Source organism: Lissotriton vulgaris, chromosome 1_1 (genome assembly GCF_964263255.1).
Source record: "Lissotriton vulgaris chromosome 1_1, aLisVul1.2, whole genome shotgun sequence".
Lineage (NCBI taxonomy): Eukaryota > Metazoa > Chordata > Amphibia > Caudata > Salamandridae > Lissotriton > Lissotriton vulgaris.
The window spans coordinates 1323140732-1323156514 of NC_141685.1; positions in this window are offsets into that span (position 1 = coordinate 1323140732).

Here is a 15783-nt window from a genome sequence, read left to right on the forward strand (position 1 = left end):
AATGAAAGGATTCGATAAATGGGATACGATTGGTATTAGCAAGGTGGAGGATCTCTGGTCCAAAGGTAATGTTAAGTCTTTTGAGGCGCTTAAAACGGAATATGAACTTGGTGACAGGGAGCACTTTAGGTACCTTCAGGTGCGGCATGCCTTGACCTCTGTTTTCCCCCCGGGGATGGAGATTCCCCAGTCCTCGCCGCTAGAGGATCGTATTCTTGATGGCCACGTGCTGGACAGTACTATATCCCTGATCTATAAAAAACTCATTAATAACAGGGTTGATATTCTTGTGCGACTCAGGGCTTCGTGAACCGCCGACGGCTTGGAACTCGATGACGAGGATTGGCAAATGGCCGTCTCCTCCCCTAAGGAGGTGGCCATACCAGCTCGCCTCCGTTTCGTACAGTTGAAGATCCTCCATCGAGTATATATGACTAGTACGCATCTGGTGCGAATGGGTTACTCCCTCGAAGGGTTGTGCAAGCGCGGTTGCGGAATGAGTGGTACCTTCATGCATATCATTTGGGAGTGCCTTAGGTGTCTGCCTTCTGGTCTAGAGTGCATACGACAATGGAAAGGGTCACCGGGGTCTCTCTATTGCCTGAGGCCCGACGATGCCTTCTTAATGTCTGGGAACCGACGGATTACACTACGGCTCAGACTTTTTGGGCTATTCTTGGTAACATGGTTGCCAAGAGGGATATTGCTCAACTCTGGGGTTCTCATAGGCCACCCACTATAACGGCTTGGAAGGAGAACATGGACTGGTGTATGTTCAGGGAAAAGACGGTCTATGTGGCTCGGGGCCGACCTAAGAAATGGGGCAGGATTTGGTCCCAATGGAATGCTTACCGTGGGAATATTTGCACTCCCCCTACTGGACTACACCATTGATGTTTCACTGTCCCCTTAGTTGACGTTCCGGACGTTTGTCTGTCATAATCTATATATCTCGAGCTACTCGCCACCATCCGGCCCTAGCCATATGTCTCATTATTCTATAAAAATTGGTTTCCTTGCCCTCTCCTCTGGAGTCCCTGCAATTGTCCTTTGCCATGTGTTTGTGTGACGTGTTTGTTGCATGTTCATTCATCAAAATTTTAAAATGAAACCTAGTCCATCCTTTTTCTGATCCTGCGTTGTGCGCACTGATACACTGAGAATTGGTTGACCTGCATGCAAGATGGAAGCACCGATGTGCACTGTTATATTACTGACTGTCATGGCGGCCGGCCCGAGGGGTTGTAGGCTGACGCTGTGTATCGCGCAAAACAGAAATAAAGGTTTTAAAAAAAAAATAAAACAATATTTTTTTAAGTCTTCTATTTAGATGTTTTTAATCATGAAAATGCAAAGAACACAGTTTACCGAGTAACACTTTTTAAACTCTCCAACGTATGTAGATAATAATACCTTATACGTGTTACGATCGAAATCGAAACCTTTATAGCTTCACAGTTTGTAACTTTTCCGAACACGTGAGGAAGAAAAACTGCTAAAACGTTAGCACGTGTAAACTGCAAAATGTGCCATCTAAATAGGCGGACCCACAGCTTCCTTCCGTAGACTACTAAACAAACAAAAACTATGTAAACCACACCTACTGTGCAATTAGTTTTGTTTTCGCGAGTTATTTCTGAGTCGCCAATCTATGTTGCAGGTTCCGTTTTTTAGCATCGGATTCGCTTTTTGCGTCAACAAACATATTCCGGAGTTGTAAGTTGTTTCAATATGGCATAGGCATCGTACTTAGTTATAATTTGTGGCTATTTGTCAATATTTAAACATTTATATCGAGAAAAAAATGTTATTGCAGGTTTTTCGCTTTTTCTATGTAACGTCAGCAGCTTGTTTTTAGAAACAGATAGATTATACCAAACATTGCTCCTTTTCTGGCTCCTTTCACTTTATATATAATGACTTTTTATATTATAATATTGACACTGTACTTCACTTGAGAGGTGTTGGTAACCCGTCGACGCAAACCCTAAACATGTGCAATCAACGTCACCATCTTCCACTTGTTATTATGTTTTCCCCTAGAGATCACATACTGTTAATATGTATATTATAACATTAACAGTCTTGGTGATCTTAGTGGAGTTCCTGATCCGTCATCACAAAGAGTAACGATAAGTAAGAAACGTTACCGGCTTGCGGTTTTCAGTCTATTTTCCCCTTGTGATCATGTGCTGTGAAAATATATACATATTATTATTCTCACAGTCATGATCTCAGAGGAGTTTATGACCCGTCACCACAAGGATCAAACTTTTTCACCTCCGGGAGAAAAGAAGTTCAGTAAATAATTACCGCTCAAAAGTATTTCATTATGGATGTTCTGTTAAATACATCACTTTATTTTCCTTTTCTTTTTACTGTAACAATGGTATCAATTATTATATTATAATAGATTGTCCTATTGCTACAGAAGAGGAATGGGAGATTTTTCAGGGCCATCTATAATATAACTTTTAAATATTAAAAATTGCTTGATCAGATATTTTTTTCAAGAAACATATTTTACAAAGCAGCAGAACAAAAAAATATAGCTATCATGCATACTTTGTTACTTTAAATATTTAATAAACCCTACATTTCTGAATGTTATTTTCTAATTTCTATTCTTATTTGTGGTTCCTATTCACCTTCTCCCTAAAGAATATATCAGACCTGTACTTTATATTATAAGAGTACCATCCTATATATTCTTTAGTGAGTATGTGATTTATTAGCGGAACAGTCTGCAACCTCTAAGTACTACGACAGCACGTTCCTGAATTGTACAGAATACAAATTTGAAAAATAATAATGCATGCATTTCAATGTAATATGAAATCACTTGTATTTACCTGTTTTTTACTTGTTCTCTTGATCTGAGATAAGGTAGTGCGGGAGTGTTTGTTGTAGCACTTCTATTCTACTTTATCTAAAAGTAACTGATGCTCTCTCATATCATCAAGAATGTGGGGCAACACTTTTACAAACTCTAGCACAAAAAAGAAGTATATAGCCATGCTTAACTTATATTTTTATAAAATTCCATTTTTAATTGTCACCCCTTTCATATATACAGCGGCAGTTTCTGAAGAAAGTTTATTTGTATTTGCTTAATAAAAATTGTTTCAAACCTAGACTGATTTTTTTGCTGCACAACCACACCTCCCCATCAGGAAAGTAAACACCACATTATAAGTAAATAGTACTCCTAAGAAGTATGTCACCCACAAACTTGATAAAAAAAACAGCGCAAGACTCTGTCTTTTTTCAGCCGTGATTTATACACCATACAGAAATTATAGAAATGGCCCATGAAACATATAAAACAATTGTTTCCCTCAAAATCCCTCTCCACCACCTTATGGGCACTGTACAGAGTTAGTAGTGTTCCTAACCTGCCCTCTACTTCTTTCTTTCCCCATAGTCCTTTGGAAGATGCATCACAATATCACTGACAACAGTGAACCGTTCCCACCCAATAAGGTGCAAACTTGTGCTCGGAACACTTTAGCCAATGTTCCACAGACGAGAAAGGAATGACTGCCAAACCTTCTACTTTTAATACTTCACAGCCAATGAGCATTAGGCTTAGTAAAATCCCACTTGGAGCACGGTACCCTAATACTACCCGAACAAGAAGGAATCCCTAACAAAACATTTCCACTGACTTTTTGTACGACTAACGGTTTCTATGAAAAAAATATAAATCTCCAGCACAGTAACTATTTCAATTAGTCACATATTGTGGTGAACTTCTACCCTCTGTGCTCACGCAAGTGTTCCATGAACTGTTACTATGGTAACAGGCAGAAAGGTACTGGCAGTACAAAAACCGTTATATTTACCCTGGATCCTCTAAAAGACAGAAAGGAAAGCAAAGTAAAACAAAAAACTGTACCACATTTACAACCCCCTTGTGCCACTTGCGCGTCCACGCCCCCACCCTACAAGATTAAAAGTGTGTGCACCTCAAACCCCGGGAACAACCACCCCCTGGAGATTTCTGTATTGTGTGACACGGGCTCGGTGGCCCTCCGCCTGGTGCCCTCGAGAGCCCTGGAGACCGCCATGCCCAGAACCGGTTCCTGCAGTGTCCCAGGATGCCTACCCCCGGGATACTGCTGTTTGCTCTGAGAAGGCGGAAGTCTTGCGGCTCCCGCCCTCCCATAGCAAACTTAGTTTAAACTTTGAAAGACACAACAAGATTGCATTTCCACATGCAACTTAGCATCTCCCTATGTGTAAAAGCAATGGCAGTATTCTATAGAGGAGTGGACCCCATCGAGCTGTGTACCCCTTTCACTCAGCGCATGTGTATTAATGGTTCGCATGCGCAAAATACGCCCACCACGCCCACTATCAGTCCGTGTACCCCTAATGTTTTTCATTTCATTTGCGCATGCTCTATTAGAACATGATGGTCACGAGGAGTCGGCGGGACAGTGGGGGAATTGTACGCTCCGTCTTTTTTGTAGATAGGGTCACATGTGTAGTGACGTATGTACTGGATGGGTGACCTAGTGCGGAATCTCATGTCATCATTGAGATTCAATTTTGGGCAGAGATTTTTTCTTTGTCATACAGAACTCGTCCATGTACAGATATAGAGTGAATGTATTTTGATGAGAGTATGGTTGGATGGTATGATTGTTGAGTGATTGTTTTGTATCCAGGGGTATTTTTTGTAGATTGGTTTTGCTTCCTACTGTGTATTCGATTTAAAATATGCATTTTTGAGATATTTTATGATGGAATGTGGCAAAATGAGAAAATAAATACCTTTTTGATATAGATAAAGAATGAAATAAATGTCTTTTAAAAAAGTTTTTCTAAAAAAAAAAGAAATGAAAAGTATAATGTACTGTTTTTTGGTTGTCACAAATGTACTTTAAAAACTGACCTTGAAGAATCTTTTTTGAAGCACTATGGTCAATGAGGGAAATTCCATATTTCTGTGTTTATTCATTCCCTCTTTCCCTGACCAACATTATTTTTGATGGGGTCCCTTAACTCTTGCTATTTGAACTTTGAAAGACACAACAGTAAAATCTGTTCTCACTATCAAAATCCAAACAAGATTGCATTTCCACATGCAACTTAGCATCTCCCCATGTGTAAAAGCAATGCCGGTGTTCTATGGAGGAGTGGACCCCATTGAGCTGTGTACCCTTTTCACTCAGCGCATGTGTATTAATGGTGTGCATGCCCACCTTCAGTCCGTGTACCCCTAATGTTTTTCATTTCATTTGCGCATGCTCTTTTCGAACATGACAGTCACGAGGAGTCGGCGGGACCATGGGGGCATTGTACGCTCCGTCTTTTTTGTCGATAGGGTCACTTGTGTAATGACATATGTACTGGATGGGTGTGGTGTGGGTATATAACAGCCATGAGGGAGTGTGTGTGCCGATCTGACAACTAGAACTAAGAAATCACTACAATGGAAATCTGGGCCATGTACTGTTGTTGTGTTTTCCTGGGGGCATAAACACAGTAGGCTGTACTAACGTATTCAGTCTCGATTAATTTACCACCTCCCCCAGGGGCTTTTAAATGACGCTGCACGGCACAGGGACACTGCAGGAGCTGGTCTTGGGGCGTGGCAGTCTCCAGGGACTTCGAGGGCTCTGGGCATAGGGCCACGCAGTCTGCCACACACAATACACTAAAAAGAAGAGAAAGTGATGAGAGATGATTTCTGACGTGTTTAGGCTTGAAAGCCTCGATGTTCATTAAATGGGGTCTGGCAGTTAAGTATGAGTATTTTTCTTTCAAAGATGGTTTGAAGAGTTATACATTTTATAAAACAATATAGTACTGCACGCTAAAGGAGAAAAGTCAGCGCAATTATTGGCCCCTCTCCCAACATTTAAAAGCCCCGGGGGGAGGTGGTAAATTAATCAAGACTGAATATGTTAGTACAGGCCACTCTTACCATTCCCGGAAAACACAACAACAGTATAAGGTTCAGATTTCCATTGTAGTTATTTCTTAGTTGCAGGTCTAGTTGTCAGATCGGCACACACACTCCCTCCTGACTGGTATGCACCCACACCACACCCATCCAGCACATTCGTCACTAAACACGTGAGCCTATGTATAAAAAAGACGGAGCGCATGTGTTGTGCGCCATTTTAGAGTTGTTCCCAAAGTACCGAACAAGGGGCCCACTACTACATGCGTGGCCTCTTTGGTCACTGAGTTAGTGGTTCCCAAAGCACTGAGCGGGTGACGAACCTGCGATAATGATGATGGGAGCACGAGTATGTCATTAGCCATAGACATATCAAGACTCAGCACCATATATGAGACTTCTTTGTTGGAGAGCGGGACTACATCATGCAGAAGGTGTCTTTTCCATGAAAAGGTGAGCAGTGAGGCTTGAGTACGCATCGGAGGGAAACAGGGTTGTAGAACACTAGATACAAAAACGCGACTTAGCATTTTCGTCGAATGCACTCCTTTATAGTGTATTAATTTACATGTATACATTTTTTTTTCCAATAGCAGGAACATTTTTAATATTGCTGAATTGTCCGGAATATTACCAATACAAACAGTTAGTAGAAATGTGAGAAGGAACGTGTATAAAAGTGCGATGTTATCTAACTCTAAATTAATATAGTAACAATTACTAATCATAACATCTTTCTTTTATTATCTTTTAGATGTAGAGCTTCAGGATGGATTATGTCCAGTACATGGTGAAAAACACCGGAGACAAAAAGGTGAGCTGCGAGTATTGTTTTCAATCACTCTCTTATTTCCTCTTGTTTCATAAAAAAATCACACACAATGTTAACTTCCTTTTTATCTTACAGCTTGTGTTTTACAAATTGACGACCCCCCCCCAAAAGAAACTTACAAAGGTCTACGTTCGTGTATTCTGCGATGATGCATGGCCATTGTAACAAGGACTGAGAAGCCTGCTACGACACGTAGTGCTCCCTGCTTGAATGATGGCAATAGCACATGGTGAGCAAAGAAGCTTGTTTCCGAAAGAACGACAAGTTATATGTGAAAGGAGAGAATGTGTAGTATGCAGTTGGGCTAATGGAGCTTCAGTTAGGATGAGATAGCTTCCTTAGCCCACACACAGTCGCACCCGAGTACTTCACAGTTCTTTTAAAGACTTTGTGCTTCTTAATGAGGCTTTGATGCCCCCCCGCTTACAGACCCTGCAGCTCCACTCTGCTTTTTGCTTGAAGTTAAGCCCCCCCCGAAATTTTTTTCTAGCCCCAACCCCCTGATATTTTTGACTGTGGTTGTGCCTCTGGCTTTTGGCTTCAGGCACCCCCCCCATCGGGTGTGTCTCTCCCATATTTTAATGGCCTTTTTTCTCTCTTTCTCTTTCTAACTCTCTCCCTTTGTTTCTCTTTCTTTTTTTAAAGTTTTGGACGCTGCTGTCTCCAGTCTGCTGTATAGAATCTTATCTGAGTTGAAGTGGTGAACTCTCTTGGTTACCGTGAAGGCTGCTTCGACATGTAGAGCACCCTCTTTGAATCACGCCAATGGCAGTATGTGAGCAAATAATTTTGTTTCCGAAACAACAACAAATTATTGGTGAAAGGAGAGAGTGGGTAGTGTGCAGCAGCTTGACTGTGTAGATATGGATAATTACCTCCGAGCAGTGACAACAGATAGGTTACAACAGTCTGAGAAACAGATCTACAAGCTTATTGTGCCACTTTTTGTGTGACTTTTAACATGGGAAAAGTGGCGCAAGGAGCTTGTAAATCTGCATCTGACTTTTCAAGAAAAACTCTCAACTCCAGACTCTGTGAGTCAATGGGGTGCAATAGTCTAGGTACGCAATATAAAGAACTCATATTAAAATTTCCTTTTGTCAGGAGTTTCGCAGCTCAGTTTACGGTGATTAATCAAATGTTACCTTTTCTTTGCTTCACCAAACATCCTTCAGAACCAATAACGGCACATAGATCATTATTGATGTTTTCTGTAATATTTCGTTTAAAAAAATAGTTTTGCAGCACTTCATAGAGACAAATGTTCTCAAGATGATGACTTCTGTTTGGATAATATGTATCCAACATATTTGTTTTCACAATATCTGTACTTTCTGGCTCTTTTTCAGGTAAATATACAATTTTTTGTACAGATTTAAGTACTCGATTTCGTGTTGCAGCAAGACCTAGACTCACCCAAATGATTCTTCTAGATTTGGAGTATAGACTTGCAGATGATAAGCGATCCGAGCATTCATACGCTCCAATTTCTCGATGAGATAACATCTTCAAACTGTAAGTATATAGTTTCTTAGTCAGACTCTTCTCGTGGGAAATCTCTACCCACATTTCTTTCAATTCCATCTTTTCTGATTCTGTTATGTAGAATGTTACATATCAAGCAAGTTGAGGGTGCACTCTGAAGCAGCACATTCGTGGACACACAACGGAGGCAAAAGGTGAGCTATTAGTATTTTCTCCTGTATTAACTGCTACATCTATAACTTTCTCTCACAGTTTTAATGTTGTTTTCTCTCTCTTTCTCTCTCTAACTCTCTGTGACATCATTTCTCTTTCTCTTTTAAAGTTATAGACACTGCTCTCTACTTTGACGTGTAGAAGCAGAGTTAAATTCAAGTTGTGAATTCTGTTGGCCGCAGTGTTTATACAAGGTGAGCACAGCGGCCTAGATATACAATGCCTCCAATTAAATGCATTAGAAATAAATCAGCGTATTTAAATCCTGTTGCGCCACTTTTGTGTCAGTAACGCAGTAGGCACTTCCATATAGATACCACTTGAGCGCGGTACTAAAACAGAAGTGAAATGTACCAGGCACACTGGACATGTAAAATCGTAGTGTTACCTTGACTTGTAATGTTTGACACAAATTTTCTTTTTTGTTTTGCAGATTACCTATCCTACGTCTTTTGGAGTCCACATCTCAATTTGTTTATAATACTGTTTTATTAAAGTTATTTTTCTAGTTGTTTATTATATTATCTTTAAGTTACGTTTACAGTTATTGTTGTTTTAATAAAAGTTAATGAAAAAATTATATGCTTGTTTTTTTTGGGGGGGGTTGACGGTCCACAACAAAAATAATATGTATAATTTGAAGTACTATAGTAAGATGTTTGACAGTAGGATTGAAAAGTACTGGGTGTACAATAAGTTATATTTTCTCTGGATGGGCTACAACATAGAAAGGAAATCAAAGTAAAACAAAACAATGTGTACCACATTTACAAACCTCTTGCGACATTTTCACGTGCAAACCTGCCCCGCTACAAAATTAAGTGTGTGGGCCTCAATGACGCCGCTCAAACCACGAAAACAACCACCCTGGAGATTTCTATATTGTGTCAGGAAGGCTGCGTGGCCTACCGCCTGATGCTCTGGAGTCCGCCACGCCCAGACCTGGTTCCTGCAGTGTCCTGGGGGAAACAGCCATTACAACGCGGTCATACCCACGCGTGATCGTCACCACGAAGCCATTAACACCCATATGGTTTTACCACGCATGCCTTTACCACGCATGCTTTTACAACTACTATACATTTACCACGCATGATAAAGGCATAAGCATGGTAATGGCTTTGTGGTTATGGTCACGCGTTGTAATGGCTGTGCCAGGAAGGCTGTGTGGCCCACCGCCTGATGCTCTGGAGTCCGCCACGCCCAGACCTGGTTCCTGCAGTGTCCTGGGGAAAACAGCCATTACAACGCGGTCATAACCACGCGTGATCGTCACCACGAAGCCATTAACACGCGGATGGCTTTACCATGCATGCCTTTACCACGCATGCTTTTACAACTACTATACATTTACCACGCATGATAAAGGCATAAGCATGGTAATGGCTTTGTGGTTATGGTCACGCATTGTAATGGCTGTGCCTTACGTGCTTCAAATTTGTTTTTAGGTATGCATGTGAGCAAGTCTGATAAGATCGGAGGCTAAGGACAAACACCGTGGTGTCTGTGGCTGGAAATCTCATGGATCACAGAGAAGATAGGCGAGGGGTAAAATTAAAGTAGCAGGTACAATAAAAATAACGGAGGAACACTACTAAAATGGTGGAGGACAGAGTATGTAATTAACATTTGGCACCTCAGCAATACGTTTCAAATAAATATAGATAGAATATGATTATTAATATATTACAAAAGTATAGCAGCGGATGAGGCACATGACCCGGCAGAAGAAAGCAGCAAATTTAATACCTGAAATGAGGGGAGGTTTGCTTTGCAAACTTGAAGAAAAACAAAGAAGCGTGGACTTGGAAACGCATGCGTAGAGAGTACAACTGGTGCAGGAAAAAACTGAAAGTTTTACATACTATCATAGAAATATAGCACTTTTTTTGACCAGTAAAGTTAGTTCTGAAATGAACAGTTTTTTATGAGCCCCAAAGCCCCCACGGTCCCAGCCGGCTCCCTGCATCCTTCGGGAGCCGGCATTGCTTTTTGTCACCCCGGGCACTGCAGAAGGCGGCACTGTAGGCACCCCAGGACACTGCAGAAGCCGGCCCTGAAAAGTGGTGGTCCCCAGGGCCATTAAAGGCTCCAGGAAGGGGGCCGCGCGGCCCCCCTCCCAACATTCAAAAGCCCCGAGGGGTGGTAGTCCCCGGGGCTGGGTGGTCTGTCCCCTCCTATTTTCTATATTAGAGCCCCGGGGAGGTGGCGGTCCCCGGGGCGTGTGGGGGGCTTTAATCCCCCCTCACACAGTTTTTTTAAAATAAAAAGAGGCCCCAGGGAGTGGCTTACCCCTGGAGCTCCGGGGGGGCCATGAGCCCCCCTGCATACATATAGTTAAAGCCCCGGGGATGGTGATCCCCGGAGCAGGGGGACCCCTCTGGGCCCCCCATTATGAAAAATAAATTGCCCCTAATATTAGGCCCCCGCGGGCTAATTAACAATAAAGCGGGCTTATTTTTTTTTTTTTCCCAAAAAAATGCGTACCATACGCTTACCGTGCGATTCTTAAAAAAAAATTGGGGGGGGGCCTAACGATCCATGTGGGACCCCCTTAGTAGGCCTAAGGGGTCAGGATGTTTCTACCATGCCCCCTTCGCGTGTTTTTTACAATTCTTTCACTGCTTTCTTGTGACTCCGTTCTAACAGAGTTGACAGACAGTTGCCAGCCAATCAGAATGCAGCTTGTGCTTGTAAATGTACGGTTTTCAGTACACTTACTGTACGCGTACGATACTTCGTGTCTAGATATCACTATGATTTTACTTTTCATTTTCTCAGGAATTACTGAACGGATTTACACCATTTAACAAAAAGCACAATCTGCGAACCTAACTCTACCTTTTGCCAAATTTTGTGTAATTCCGTTCAGCAGTTCGAGCTGTAGCCTTGGCTAAAGGTCCTATGGAAAATTGCATGGGGAAAACACATTTTGGGACTCCCCTTTTTTCTTGGCCCCCACTTAACGAATCACCCCCAAACTTTCAGGGAAGGAGCGGAGCGGAGCATCCTACGCAAAGCCCTGATACAGAGAGAGATATCTGTCTGTGTGTGTGTGCATATATATATATATATATATATATATATATATATTACCTACTGGCGGTCGCCAGTAGGTAGTTATAGTTAGGACCTAGTTTCCATAGGAAATCCTCAACATTCTATTTGGAATAACTTTGGCCCTGGTTGAAGAATCCTAGCGAATTTCTCAAAGAAGATGGCTCGGTCCGCTGCGCTCCTTCCCTAAAAGTTTGGGGGGGATTGGTCAAGTGGGGGCTGAGATAAAAGGGGGGTCCCAAAACGTGTTTTCTCCATGTTATTTTCCATAGGACCTTTAGACTCGGCTACAGGTCGAACGGGTGAATGGATTTATAAGAAATTTGTCAAAACTGTACAGTCCGGCTCGCAGATTACGCTTTTTTTGGAATGGTGTAAATCCGTTCAGTAGTTGCTGAGGAAATTAAAGTTAAAGTCAATTATATATCTATACGCGCGCACTCAAGCGGCTGCGCGCGCGAGCGGAATTTTGCTGCGTGACGTCTGTTAACGTTCGATTCGAAGGAAATCAGGAAGTGTTGACCGCCATTTTGTCATTGCGAGTAAATATATTGTTGATTTCAAAGCGCTGGAACATGGAAAGGGGAGAAGGTAGAGATTGTTTTGCTGCGTAGGTTTTCTCAGGGTGTGCAGTAAGGCCCTTAAAGGCGAAAATATATATATATATTTTTTTTTAAAGTTGCGTGGTGCGCGCACTCGGTCGCGCACACCTTTTTACAAGAGTGTGAAAATGGAGATAAATCAGAAGTTTGAGTGCTTAGATATAAGGTGGCTCTGAAAAGAGCCATTGTGTTAATTGAGTGTTTTCTGCATTTATAAGTAAGTACCGATGCAGAGCCTGATGTTGCAGAGGAAGATTCTGTTTCCCTCATTCGTGAAATGAACACCGTCTCTCCTATAGACGTCTTGCATGTGGTATCGCAAGTTGTTGTGGTAAATAGAACCCATGCTATAATCTCTGAGGAAAGCAGAAACAGATTTATTTACATGTCTCCTTGCTTTCTCAAATTGTGCATAATGTTGATTGGACCAATTCCATTTCTGTCTTTGGCATATATTGGAATATACCAAGGCAGATCGAGGAAAAAGTGTCATCAATTGTCGAAAGGTGTCTTTTAGAAGCATTTCCAGACCTACCCCAGTGATTGTGCCTAGATCGTTCCCACCACAGTGCACAATTATAAGGTCTGGTTCTGGGAGATGCATAAAAGTTTTCACCAATGGAATCAATTGGTGACATTTCAATCCTCTTTTGGCAATCCATGTTATGTGTACATTTGGTAAGCCGAGGTTGCAAATTCGTCTGCTTACTGCATATTTTTCACTCCAGTGAATATAACTGTGTCCTATTAGCCAGACCTTCATTTTCAAGGGATTTGTAGTCGTCCTCCGATCGGTTCTGGAAGTGGAATGGTAGTTAGAAGTTGAAATTCTAAATAAAGAAAAAGGAAGAGGCTGGGTGTGGTTTAAAAACTAAAAATGATTGGTTGATTGTAAGAAGTGGAGATTGAACAGTACGTTGCATGTTAATGTTTATGTTAAACGAAAAGTACTATTGGGTGTGAAAAAAAAGACATGTAACAGAGCTGTGGATTGGCAGGTGTTTCTGGAGGGAAAACAGTGTTGTTACTTTGCTGTAGAACGTTGAGATATGAACTTTTGAGCTGTGCCTTCAGCCAGGTGCAGAATGAGGTGTTACCATGGAAACAGCCAGAGATGGCAGTGGGTGATGGGTGACTTTTATGTGACATTGAAAATATTGTGAGGGAGAACCAACTGAAATGTAAATGCTTACGTTACGCGCTCCGCGCCGCGCCCCGGATTGCTTCCGGGAAGCTGCGCTTGGCGCCTCGCGCACCGGAGCACTTCCGGGTGCGCTAACGCGGCGCGTCATATGACGGATTACGCAACAACGCGATACGTCGTTGGGGCTCCACCGGAACTGATCGAATTGGTAGTCTACAGTGTTTCTGGATGTTTCAGACTGAAGCTGGCATCAGCATGAGAGCACCCCGTGGCTACGTCGTGGCCATTCCGCGAGCAATCATGGCAGTCGCTCCCCACCGGAAGTCTGCAGGAGTCGGGGGCCTCGGTGACTCTTGTAGAATCTTCAAGGCTGAGGGGACGCTTTTGGGAATGGGGCTCATGCCCTAGCAGTCAAGAGTCCGAGTTCCAGGGTTGCCCAGAGCCATCCTTGCAGGCCAGGCCCAAGTCTGTGGAGCCGACCGCCATTTCCTGAGCTCCGTGGCAGCCGCCTGTCGCTGTATCGGAAGAGTGGGTGCAATTCAGCCGGATGGCGGGTGAGACGGTGTAATAGCAAGAGCAGGCGTAATTCAGCTGGCCGAGCGAGGCACTGTGCCGCAGGAGCAGGCGCAACTCAGCTGGCGGAGTGAAGCGCTGGGGTGTAGCTAAGAAACCTCCACCTGGTGAGGTGGGAGAGGCTCGTTCGCGCCGCCTCTCCCTTCCAGTGCACCCCACGCCGTCTCCTGGCGCAGGTATATGTGATGGTCGGACCAGGGCACCGCAGGACGTGTCTTCAGGTCAAACGGATTGTGGGACAAGGTCCAGAATGGAAGAGGCATCAAAAGGCAAGAAGTTCCGCCTGACCCCGGGAGCCGGCCGCCTATGTCGGGGGCGATCTCAGGCCATACCAGGGGAACAATACTTGGGGAGGGGGCAGGAGCCAAGCGCCCCCTCCGAGTCCGCGTTTCTTGGACCCTGAAGTATGGCACTCAACATCCAGAACTTATGACATTTGTGCAAGGCAGGGACATCGAAGCCTCTCAGGGACCAAGCATATCCAGAGTCCTTCCTACAGAAGGTGGTGGGGGTGGCGGCATTAGCAAGGCATCCCCCCACACAACTTGTCGGACCCTGAAGTATGGCACTCAACATCCAGAACTTATGACATTTGTGCAAGGCAGGGACATCGAAGCCTCTCAGGGACCAAGCATATCCAGAGTCCTTCCTACAGAAGGTGGTGGGGGTGGCAGCATTAGCAAGGCATCCCCCCACACAACTTGTCGGACATCACCTCTGGATGTACTGGGTGTTCAATTTCAGAATTGAAACTACTAAGAAGCAATTAGAAGTGTTGTTTTCATGTTGCAGCAGGCTGCCATGTAAATAGTTATTTAATAAAACGTTTTATCCTGTTACTTTGCTGGTGTGTTGTATATATTTATAATATTTGCATAGTGTTTGTTGTTATTTTGGGCGGGGTGGGCGGCGGAGCCGAGCTGTCTTGCAGCCATCATGGCGTCGAGCTCGGTTCCTCTCTCTAGTTTCATGTTTTTTCTAACGATTTATATGTTATAGTTTGCTAGCACGATACAGCGGATAGTCGCATTTTATATATATGTCCTTTTTATTAGGGGGGTCCTCCGGTGGAGTCGGACGATCTACCTGTAATAAACGGTCCGGGTTGAACCAACTACCAACAAACGGGGCAGAGATAGGCATGACGGGTTACAAAGGGGACAAAAGTGTGCACTACCTATCCTTCACTATCTGCAAAAACTAAACAGAGTATTGCGACTTTGTGTTTATTTGTGAACAGAGAATGACCCAAAGAGAACCAATTTCGAACAATCATAGGCTATTGGCAGTGGGCAGAGAGGCCATGACACAGAAAATGGCTGTTACTTACGTGCATGATGGGGCCTAAAAGGGACTAGATGGCGTGGCCACTGTTTCGCGACTTTCACTTTACTTTTAACAATGGCTGTGGTGAACATAAATGAATGCCGCTTATGTATACCTAATTTTAGTCATTTTCCACAAAAAAGCTTTTGATATTTGCTATTAAAAAACCAAAGAAAATCACTGAAAAAACCATAGGTTATAGACCATATATAGTTAAATATCTGAAGTCCATCTCTGCACTCGATGGAGATACAGGTCGTCGATCAGAAGATGTGCTGGCCACCTCTAATGGTAATAGCGTGGCCAGGGCTCTTGTCGTTGCCTCTGCAAATTGCAGAGGGTGCACTTGTTTGACATGCCGCACCATGGTATGTATGGAAAAGGAATATTTTTTTGCTGGATTTCTTCTTGAGAGAACCAAGTCACATATCGTGCAGGTTACTTTTGGTGCATTCACTTTCTTTTGATCTTCAGGATAAGTGAAAAATTGGCAGTTGAAAGATTTATTTTTTCTTATTAAAGGTAGTCGATCATTTTGGTCAGATTCGGAAGATGAATGAGATACGGTAGCCATTTCACCAAAGTCTTCCGAAAGATGTAGGACGTTGTTCTCTCTTGAGAGTAGAAAAGATAGTGA